Source organism: Otolemur garnettii, unplaced genomic scaffold (genome assembly GCF_000181295.1).
Source record: "Otolemur garnettii isolate 467f Iridium unplaced genomic scaffold, OtoGar3 scaffold00005, whole genome shotgun sequence".
In the NCBI taxonomy this organism is placed as follows: Eukaryota; Metazoa; Chordata; class Mammalia; order Primates; family Galagidae; genus Otolemur; species Otolemur garnettii.
Window position 1 is genome coordinate 9289225 of NW_003852400.1, and position 6000 is coordinate 9295224.

The 6000-nt window shown below is 35.4% G+C and overlaps 1 protein-coding gene across 1 annotated transcript in view; it reads right to left on the minus strand.

Annotated features, from left to right (window-relative positions):
• SEMA3C (semaphorin 3C) overlaps positions 1–6000 on the minus strand; it is a 153131-nt gene that overhangs the window by 21057 nt on the left and 126074 nt on the right. The gene's annotated exons all lie outside the window — the stretch shown is intronic.

Consider the following 6000-nt stretch of genomic DNA (forward strand, 5'->3'; position numbering starts at 1 on the left):
CAGACTATATTATAAATCTATAGTGATCAAAACAGCCTGGTACTGGCATAAAAATAGAGAGGTAGATGTATGGAATAGAATTGAAAATCAAGAGATGAACCCAGACACTTATCATCATTTGATCTTTGATAAACCTATCAAAAATACAAATTGGGGGAAAGATTCCCTATTTAACAAATGGTGCTGAGTGAATTGGCTGGAGACTTGTAGAAGACTAAAACTGGATCCACACCTTTTTCTTCTAACAAAAATTGACTCTCACTGTTTAAAGGACTTAAACTTAAGAAATGAAATTATAAAAATTCTTTGTGAGTGCAGGGGAAACACTTGAAAACATTGACCTGCGAGAATACTTTACGAGGAGGACCCCCTGGGCAATTGAAGCAACATCAAAAATAAATTTTTACTGGGATCTGATCAAACTAAAAAGCTCTGCACTGCCATGAACACAGTAAGTAAAGCAAGTAGATAGCCCTCAGAATGGGAGAGGATTTTTGCAGGTTATATTTCTGACAAAGGTCTAATAACCAGAATCTACAGGGAACTCAAACTTATTAATAAGAAAAGAACAAGTGATCCCATTTCATTATGGGGAAGAGACATGAACAGAAACTTCTCTGAAGAAGACAGGTGCATGGTCTACAGACAGATGAAAAAATGCTCATCATCTTTAATCATCAGAGAAATGCAAATCCAAACCACTTTGAGATATCACGTAACTCCAGTAAGAGTAGCCCACATCACAAAATCCCAAAACTACAGATGTTGATGTGGATATGGAGAAAAGGGAACAATTCTGCACTGCTGGTGGGAATACAAGCTAGTACGTTCCTTTTGGAAAGAAGTTTGGAGAACACTCAGGGATCTAATGTAGACCTGCCATTTGATCCTACAGTTCCTCTACAAAGTGTACATCCAAAAGAACAAAAAGATATTTGCACCAGATTGTTCATTGCAGCTCAATTCATAATTGCCAAGTCATGGAAGAAGCCCAAGTACCCATTGACCCATGAATGAATTAATAACATATGGTATATATATACCACGGAATACTATGCAGCATTAAAAAAAGATAGAGATTTTACCTCTTTTATGTTTATATGGATGGAGCTGGAAAATATTCTTCTTAGTAAAATATCTCAGGAATGGAAAAAAAAATATCCAGTGTACTCAGTACTACTATAAAAGCAATTTATAATCACTCACACTTTCATATGAAAGATGAATCACAACTATAGCCCAGGATGAAGAAAGGAAGGGGAGGGAGATGTGAAAGGAGGAAGGTGCTTCGATAGAGGGAGCGTTAATGGTAAGACCACACCTATGGAGCATATTGCAAGGGTACAAGTCAAATCTATCACGTATAGAACACAAAAATGTCTTAACACCATGATTAAGTAAATGAGGTGAAAGGTATGGTAATTAGTAGGATATAAGCACTCTAATTTGTACAAATAATCAACACATTGAATCCCACAAAGGCATAAATATATTCATGCTCTATGTATATATGACATAATAAGAAAAATAAAATAAAAAAAGAAAGAGTAGACTCATCAACCCACATTAGTGATTTTCTTTTTTTTTCATTAAATTATTAAAGAAAATTTCCCAGATGGCCTCTTTTGTGCCTTATATATTTTCTACCCCCTAACATTTTTGTTACTAATATGAGAGAGCCTAGAAATATTATCTTGGAACCTTTCCACTCTCTCTAGCCAAGGGATTGGCTTTCATTCATAGTATAGTAAGTGCCAGCTGTCTCAAACAAGTGGTCACACATAGCTCATTACCTAGCAGGTCATTCAAATAGTCATTTGCGTACCACATATCTATCTCGTGAGTCTAATTTAAACAGTCCTTAGTGGGTTTCCCTGGAAACTGGTTTGCCAAGCTGTCTGCTCGCCACTGAGCTACTGGTCATCTAAGAATTTGGAAGCATGCTGCCTCTTGAATCAGATCTGGTCAGTCCCTTCCTTCTGGCTGCTAATCCATGAAAGTATTCTAGTCAGAGTCAGCTTGGTGGCTATGGGGTCTGTTATCACACAAGTTCCTATGCTTGGAAAGGCTTCCAACTTGATTTAAAGCTCTGCTGTCACCTCCTCGAAATACTTCATAAGTTTTTAACAAGGGATCCTGAATTTTCATTTTTCACTATGCCCTGTGAATTATGCAGTTAGTTCTGATCTGGGTGCTGATAATTAATAGTGATTGGTGCCATCTAAATCACTTGTTTACTTTATATAATAAAGACAGATGTACAAATCCCAACATCACGTACTCAGCACTTCCCTCCTCTTTCTCTTTCTCCACCACCACAGTGCCCTGGATGTCAATTGAGACAGCCCCACACCTGCCTAGAGGTAAATTATTACAAGATAACTAGTTCTAGGATGCACTAATTAACATTAGTATTATAAAATATAAAGTCACCTCATTTATTAAATGGCAATTCTTCGATAATTATAATTTTCTGATCTAACTTGTTTATTAACAACATATGCATTAAACCTAATTTTAAATTCAAAACAATATAACTGTAAATCATGTGCTTGGCAAATTAAAGCTTTATAGATCTGAGGGAATATGACTAGACTTTATATATTGTTACTTACTCTGATTAGATATAATAGGCTGCCTTATTTCATGTGAGTTAAAATACTCATTCCTAATAGATTAATTTTCCCTATTAGGTAACCAAACAGGTTGCTATATTCTTTTAATAGTAATTTTTAAAATTTCAGAATAAAACTATATCACAAGTTTATAACATCTTTATTGTAGCTCACTGGATCTACTTTTACAAGATGGCATCTTACCCATACACACCCTCTGTTACAAAAAAAAAAAAAAAAAATTTAGACTAAGTCATTTAGCACAGTTTCCATATTTAGCAGAGTCTCTCACATGATGAGCTTTGAATAGGTAATTGAAATGCAGCTATGTTGTCACCTTCAGTTTCAGCCCTGGGGCAGTTGGAGCCCCAGTTGGCCATCAATGGCATCTCAAGTGTCTCTATTGAGGGGAAGAGGGGCATCAACAGGGAGTATCAGCCAAAGCTATCTAATCAGCATCTTCTGAAGTGTGTTGATGCTAAAGAGCTTGCAAGGTCATAGAAATTTGAAAGTAACTGAGTTACCCTAAGTTGAACAGGGTCTTTGTAGCAGAACCTTTCCAAAAGGTTAAAATATTGCTCTGCATTTTGAGGATAATAAGAGCATTTGGTGGTGACTTTGAAATTTATTTGCCGATACCATAAATTTCACCTGGGTCCTTTAGCTCCTAGAGTCAAATTCAATTATACACAGTATCTCAAAGTGTGCCTTTCAGATTATCTTATTCAAGGTCACCTGGGGAGTTTATTGACCATGCAGATTATGGTTCCCATATCAGACTACAGACTTAAAAGTTTTGAAGTGCTACAAACTAAGCGAGCTTTACAGAAGAAATATATGTTCTTTTCAAACATTGGAGAATCATGAAGCAAAGAGTTTAATTCTTTTTAATCTATCTCTTAGTAGTTGTATTATTAAAGAGGAAGCTATCAAATTAGTTTTTAACATAAATATTATAATTTTATTTTCTACATTTAACTCAAATAACACATTTTCTACTACTATATAAAATTAATAACAATTTGAAATGTACTAAAAATCTCCAGAAACGCCCTCAGGCAAAATTATAATAAAGAAGTTTCAGATGAAAATCAGATATATGAAGTTGCAAAAGAACAACGCAATTAACCTTCAAATAATAAAATGAATGATAAAACCTACAGTTGATGTGGATATAAGGAAATAGAGATTTTCAAATATTTTGGGTAGAAATGGAATCAGAAAAATCTTTCTAGGGAGCAGGATGGCCATTAACCATGATATAGTAACTGACACTAGAGTATTTCCCTACAGAGGTTGAGAGAAATGATGTCTAAGGATAGTATGGTGAGTCCTACTACAAGAGGAAGCAGACATAAAAATTTGGTGTAGCAAAGAAAATACATTCTGTGGCATACAGTAGCAGAAACGGGGTTTCAGAAATCCGTGTGGAAATCCTCTGTGAGTCTGTGCCTGAGTCCTGGGCTAAATATTTGTAAGATGAGACCATCAAAAACTCAACAGATTGCAGGGGCAGTGGGAAAATGCAACAGATAAATGATAGGTTCAGCAGGTCTGAGAGAAGAGCAAAGCTCCAAACTCCTTCTGGCCTCATTCAGATCTCATTAACACCTTGTTAAAATTCCTGGCATCCAGTTGACACAGAAAGGCTGAAATTTTCCAAGTAATGCCATCCTCTGCAGGAAGACCTAGTTTAGGCCTGTCCTAGCAAAAACTATAATGGAGACCTGATAAGATATGAAGAGGAGAGAATTTGAATTTTGAGGCCCGCAAAATAAGAGTGACTTACTTATTTTGAGCATATGGTTTCTGACAAAAAGTACAAGACCAAATGAGTCAAAAGAATCAGCTAGATGTAATTAAGTGCTTGCTGTAATAATAATTAACACTACTCAGAGGACAATAACAGAATCCCAAACCAAGGTATTACTCATAATGTCCAGTATGCAACAACAAAATTCATTATATACAAAAAAGAGAAAAAATGTGATCAAGAGTCAAGAAAATAAAGAAGTCAAGATAATCCAGATGTTAGGTTTAGCAAATTACAACTTTAAAGTAGATAGTATATTTTACTATATTTTAGTTGTTATGAATATGTTCAAAGAATTAAAGGCATATATGTTTAAAAACCAAGGGAAGACATGGTCTTAATGAATTAAAAGATAGAAAAATTTAGGAAAGATTTGAAAGTATTAAAAAACAAAATAAAAATTTTAGGACTATGAGTATTATAACTGAAATAAAATATTACCTCTATGGGCTTAATAGCAGATTGGTGGATTAGAGTTGAAAGAGGAAAGAGTCAATGAACTGGAAGACAGATTAATAGAATTAATTCAATTAGAAAAACAGAAGAAAAAGGATGGAAGAAAATGAATAGTGGGGTGGCGCCTATGACTCAAAGGAGTAGGGTGCGGGCCTCATATACCAGAGATGGCAGGTTCAAACCCAGCCCTAGCCAAAAACTGCAAAAAAAAAAAAAAAAGAAAGAAAGAAAAAAAAGAAAATGAATAGAACCTTTTGGGCTTGTTTGTTACCATCAAGTGATCTAACATGTATATTATCTATCAGAATTTCAAAAGAGGAATAAAGAGTGGAGAAAAACATTTGAAAAAGAATCCCTAAAAGCTTCCCTAATTTGGTGAAAAATATTACAATATTCTTCAAGAACCAAGCTGCGCAGGCCAGGAGCAGTGGGTGGCTAATGCCTGTAATCCCAGCACTTTAGGAGGCCAAAGCAGGTGGATCACATGAGCCCAGAAATTGAAGACCAGCATGGCAACATAAAGGAACTCAGTCTCTACAGAAAATATAAAAATTAGCCAGGCATGGTAGAATGTGCCCAGCACATATAGGCCCAGCTACTTTAAGAAGTTGAGCTAACCTACAGACACATGAAAAAATGCTCATCATCCTTAATCATCAGGGAAGTGCAAATCAAAACAACTTTGAGATATCATCTAACTCCAATAAGATTAGCCCACATCACAAAATCCCCAAACCATAGATACTGGTGTGGATGAGGAGAAAAGGGAACACTTCTGCACTGCTGGTGCAAAGCAGTATGTTCCTTTTGGAAAGATGTTTGGAGATCACTTAGGGATCTCAAAATAGACCTGTCATTCAATCCTTCAATTCCTCTACTAGGTATATATCCAGAAGACCAAAAATCACTTTATAATAAAGATATTTGCACCAGAATGTTTACTGCAGCCCAATTCGTAATTGCTAAGCCATGGAAAAAGCTCAAGTGCCCATCAACCCACAAATGGATTAATAAACCGTGGTATATGTACACCATGGAATATGATGAAACCCTAAAAAAGATGGAGACTTTATCTCTTTTATGTTTACATGGATGGAGCTTTCTTTTTTTTTTTTT